This window comes from Bubalus bubalis, chromosome 22 (assembly GCF_019923935.1).
Source record: "Bubalus bubalis isolate 160015118507 breed Murrah chromosome 22, NDDB_SH_1, whole genome shotgun sequence".
Lineage (NCBI taxonomy): Eukaryota > Metazoa > Chordata > Mammalia > Artiodactyla > Bovidae > Bubalus > Bubalus bubalis.
Window position 1 is genome coordinate 38646187 of NC_059178.1, and position 6000 is coordinate 38652186.

Genomic DNA, 6000 nt, shown 5'->3' on the forward strand with positions numbered 1-6000 from the left:
ATGCTAAAGCTGAAAGTCCAGTACTTTGGCCACCTCATGTGAAGAGTTGATTCATTGGAAAAGACTCTGATGCTGGGAGGGATTGGGGGCAAGAGGAGAAGGGGACAACAGAGGATGATATGGCTGGATGGCATCACCGACTCGATGGACGTGAGTCTGAATGAACTCTTGGAGTTGGTGATGGACAGGGAAGCCTGGAGTGCTGTGATTCATGGGATCGCAAAGAGTCGGACACGACTGAGCAACTGATCTGATCTGATCTGATAGTGATTGTGAAAATCATACTCATGACTGCTACCTATGGGTCATTAATTCTAAATCATGGGAGTGGCTTTGGAGGTTTTCAAGGGTAGAGCATGGATTGGTCAGTTGTAAAGAGTTACATCTTGAAGCTTTCATTCGTGCATAGGTCTTTTTTTGGCCCAAGCAGCCGTTATAAGTTTAGAGGGATGGCATGATTTTCCCTTGATTTTCTGTTGTGTATGTGTGTCCCAGGGTTCTGGTCTTTAAGGCACCCTTTTGGTTTGAATTGTTCTGACAGACTTATCACTTTGGACCACTGTGACCTCAAAGACATATATGGAGATCTTTTTTTTTAATTTCTGTTTTCTTGGAAAGTTAACTCCTTACAAACCTAAAAGAGGTAAGTTTTGATTGCCATTTTTTTGACCAGTTTATACTCATAAGTGACTTATATTGTTAAAAGAAAAACATGTAGAACTATCTAAACTTATTGAATTGTGTGATAATTTGTTAAAGTGCTGAGATACTATCATAAGAAAGAGACTAAAATGGAACAGACTCATGAAGTATTACCTTGTTTAATGGAAAAAAAAATTACCCACAGTAACTGAGCACCTGTCATTTGCCACACGCTAAGCATTTTGACATACACAGTCTCATTTAATCCTCAGGGAAATCTGGGAAGTGAGTGCTTCTTTCCCTCCATTTCCATTTATAGACAACTGAGGTTCAAAGGGTTGAGGAACTTCTCAGAGTCACCTGGCTAGTAAGTAGCACAACCCAGCCAAGCATTCAGACTTCAGGGCCCGTGTTCTTAACGACACTGAAATGGAGCAAAATCTTATGATCCTTGCCCCACCCCACCCCCAACATCCTCAGCCAGCCTTTTGTCTGCAGAAAAACTTTAGTCAAAGAATAGGTTTAATCATGGAAGTGGGAAAATGTAGAAACAAAGGAAAACAATCAGGTGGAAGAAGTAAGTGGCATGATGAGCAGGCTGCAGCTATGACATGCAAGCTGCCACAATTCCAGGAACTGAACTCAAGAAATGGGAGCACTAATGAGTGTTTTTGTTTTGCATTTTGTTTTAAATGATGTGTCCATGTGTCATATCTTACATTTATTACAATCATGTTTGCAAAAGACCAATACTATTTCCATGTGTCTATGTATGTTCTGATCTTATTGATGTCTTCCTCACCCCATTTATCATGTCAGACCAACTAAGTCTCCAGTTTGGTTTAAACATAATCTGTTGATCAAACCCCTGAATTAAAAAAAAAAATGTTTTCCAAGGCTTTCTAAAAAATATTTAATTTAACTAATTAAATGAAATTAAAAATTGACCCTGGAACTAAAAAAAAAAAAAAAAAGAATATGTAAGGTACTTCCCTGGTAGTCCAGTGGCTAAGACTCTGTGTAGGAGGTTTGGTTTGATCCCTAGTCAGGGAACTAGATCCCACATGCACATCTAAAGATCCCACATGTCACAGCGACAAACAAGATCCACACGCCACAGTGAAGATCGGAGATACCAAGTGCTGCAACAAAGACCTGGCGCAGAGGAAGGAAGGAATGTGGAAAATACCTTAGCATTTTTGTTTAAATTGTATTTCTGAACTGTTTGAAAATCACTTACATAAAATTTATCTTCTTAGTTTCAGGACAGTAACAGTTGCTATGCATTTATATTACTGATGAAACTACCAGTGTAAACAATATAGTAAACAGTGTAGGATATACATCGAGACCCATTAAAGTGTTTTCTTCTATGACTTTATAAGACTGAATACCTGCTGACAACCTGTGTACAGTTACCTTGCCCAGTCACCTCTCTCTCTTCCCCTTCCCTGCTCTGGTTTCCTCTGCATAATTATCATTACCAAAGACAAAGCTCGAAGAATGGCTTAGGATAAGAATAAAAGTGTAACAATCAGTTATATAACATAGATGTTGTGCTTTTGTATTTTCTTGAAGTTAGCTCAAATGTGAGGTTGGTTCATTTTTTCTTTAGAAAGAAAGAGAAAAAAGGACTATTTTTAACACGAGACTATCTTCAATCAGTACTGAGTACTGAAATCTGTCTAGGGTTTGATCTATATTACTATTACTTAATTTATATTTGGATATTACTAGATATATCCTCATTTAACTTTGTAAACAAACAAATCCAGGTGTTAGGGCATTAAACTTCCATGTCTTATTTCCACTTTTAGTTCCTAATTTGGTAGTTATGTATCTTATGCCATAATCAATTATATTGGCTTGAAGCAAAGTTCTTAAGTATTATTGTGGCAACCATCAACTTGGATGCTCAATGAAAAGGTAGATTTTGGGTCTCAGCCATCAAAATTAGTGTATCAGCAATAAAATGCAAGAATTTGTATATACATTAGGCAAATCAAGTGATTCTGATACGCATGGTAGAGAGATTTAGAGTATGTGATTGTCATATGCTTTTATTATTATCCTGATATGTAGATAACCCTATTAATCCCTTTAGAAGTTAGTAATTCTTGGAGAAAACTGGACAATGAAAACCATCATATCAAATACCTCTGACAGGTAAGCTTACATTGAGGAGGACGGTTTGTTGGATTTGGGGGAAAAATGTATGGGCTGAGACTTTCCAAATATATAAAGTGAGCTCAATTCATGGTTTCCCACATTGGCAAATGATTTTTCCCCTTTCCTTTGCTTTTTCAATTTGCTTTCAGCTTCAGGGTTCTGTCTCTTCCATTTTACCTTTTTAATTTATTTGACTGACTGACTGCCCCATAGGCTACTTGAATACGGGGATAAAAAATTTTTGACAAATTAAAATCTACTCTATGAGTTTCCATGTACTTAATATTATTTTCTATTAGCCTTTTCATTCAAGAATATTTTACTTGAAAAACAAATGTTTCCTGCTGGTTAAAATGAAGTCTCTTAGCTTTATTTTCCAACTTGTAACCAGCCCTTATGTTGATTCAACTAGAATTATGTCATTTATCTCTTCTTGTAGAAATCAGAATTATATATTTCTTGCAATGAAATTTCCATCATTGAACAAGTATGTGCTATTCTAAATACCTTGTCTCATCTTTGTTTAAATATACGTAGGCTCATATATTACATATTAATATGAAGTTTACTGTACTTCATTCACAGAATTGATATTTTTATATTCATAATATCCTCCAGCTAACTTTTGAATTTGCTCAAAAAATCACTAAACAAGATTTTGGCTAATTGTGTAACACTTGCCTTCATAAATAGTAATACACAATCGAAAGTTTTGTCTTCTCTATTTTTCTGAATCTTGCTGTGGAAATAAGTAGTACCAATGGTCAGTATTTGAAAAGAGTATTTTAGATTTTGGATAATTAACTGCAGCAATGTTAAAAAAAAATTTGAATGTTGTAAAGTGAACTGATTACATTTTCTCATCCTCTAGATTATAAAATAGTAACAAACCTTAACAAATTAGGTTACAGGTGAGGCCTTTAAGCTTTTGATCCACAGAAACCAGACGACTCCAGACAAAGCTCATAAAAAACACAGCGAGAAAGATTCTTTGATGGGAATGATTGAATTCACTTTGTTCTCATTTTATTCCTGAGTTTGGTTCTTTGAACCATACAGACGTGAGTTTGACTTATTGTCTTCAGTGTCCCTCTTACATGTCTGTGTCGACACTGGGACTATCTTTGTACCATCTTCCTGAAGCATACTGCCTGGCTTTCTCAGACTCTCGGAATTTTACTATTTCTCAGATTCAAGTGTGCTTTTCATAAGCAAGGTGTAGCTTGTTTGAAAGAAAATGGTGTGTTTTATTTTGGGGTAACTTCCCAGAGTGCTTTTTTATATGTAAAGTGGAAAGAACTTGGATTCTGAGTCTGAAATCTGAGGTTTGAGTCACAGCTCTGTCATTAGTAGCTGTGTGATCTTTAATTCTCTGATTCTTAATTTCTTTATCTAATTTATGCACATTATATTCAGGAGTGCAAAGGAAATGTGTCATCTTACATTCTAGCTGAGGATTGCATTAGGGAGATTTGGAAATTAAATTTAGTAAAATATGGTAACCTTGTTCTGATCCAATTATTTAAAGTTATTAAAGGGAGAGTTAAAAAGTTGGCTTAAAGCTCAATATTCAGGAAACTAAGATCATGGCATCTGGTCCCATCATTTCATGGGAAATAGATGGGGAAACAGTGGAAACAGTGTCAGACTTTATTTTTCTGGGCTCCAAAATCACTGCAGATGGTGACTGCAGCCATGAAATTAAAAGACACTTACTCCTTGGAGGGAAAGTTATGACCAACCTAGATAACATATTCAAAAGCAGAGGCATTACTTTGCCAACAAAGGTCCGTCTAGTCAAGGCTATGGTTTTTCCAGTGGTCATGTATGGATGTGAGAGTTGGACTGTGAAGAAAGCTGAGCACTGAAGAATTGATGCTTTTGAAGTGTGGTGTTGGAGAAGACTCTTGAGAGTCCCTTGGACTGCAAGGAGATCCAACCAGCCCATCCTAAAAGAGATCAGCCCTGGGATTTCTTTGGAAGGACTGATGCTAAAGCTGAAACTCCAATACTTTGTCCACCTCGTGCGAAGAGTTGACTCATTGGAAAAGACCCTGATGCTGGGATTGGGGGTAGGGGGAGAAGGGGACGACAGAGGATGATATGGCTGGATGGCATCACCGACTCAATGGACGTGAGTTTGAGTGAACTCCAGGAGTTGGTGACGGACTGGGAGGCCTGGCGTGCTGTGATTTCTGGGGTCACAAAGAGTTGGACACTACTGAGCGACTGAACTGAACTGAACTGAACTGAAGTAATGCCTTCATTTCAAAAAAAATGATTGACTATTTTTTAGAATAGTTTTATACTTACATAAAAATTTAGACAGTAGAAAGAGTTTGCATATACCCTGTGTTGTTTTGCCAATTATTAATAACACCTTACATTACTATGGTGTATTTATTACAATTAGTAACAATACTGATACATGATTATTAACTGAAGTCCCTAGTTTATTGACATTTCTTTAGTTTTACCTAATGTCTTTTTCTGCTCCAGAATCCCATTTAAGATATGACATTACAGTTAGTCACTGTATCTTCTTAGGCTCCTGTTGGCTGTTACAGTTTCCTAGACTTTTCTGGTTTGAGGAATATTGGTAAGGATTTTTATAGAATCCCCTTCTGTAGGAATTTCTCTTATATATCTGTTCAGATCATTTGTCCACTTTTTAGTTGAGTTGTTTATTTATTGTTGAAGTTTGAGTTGTTGGTATGTTTTTAATACATGGACAGTATCAACTTTGTTACGAAAATATTTTCTCCCAAACTACGGGTGGCTTAATTCTCTTACAATGCTGTGGAGTAGAAATGTTTTTATTTTAATAAATCAAACTTTTTTTCTTTTATTAATCATGCTTTAGTGTTGTGTATGAAAATTCACCTGCACACCAAAGGTCATATAAATATTCTTCTGTGTTTCTTCTAGATCTTTCATCATTTTGCTTTTTTGCACTTAGGTATGTGATTGATCTTGTGAAAGGTATAAGATCTATGACTAGTTTATTTTTTATTGTTTTATTTTTTTATTGTATGCACGTGAACATACAATTCCAGCATAAGTTTTTGAGAAGACTGTCCTTTCTCTACTTACTTTCCCTTGTTTCTTTGCCAAAGATCAGTTGACTATATTTGTGTGGGTCTGTTTCTAGACTCTTTATTCTAGTCCACTGATCAGTGTATCTGTTCT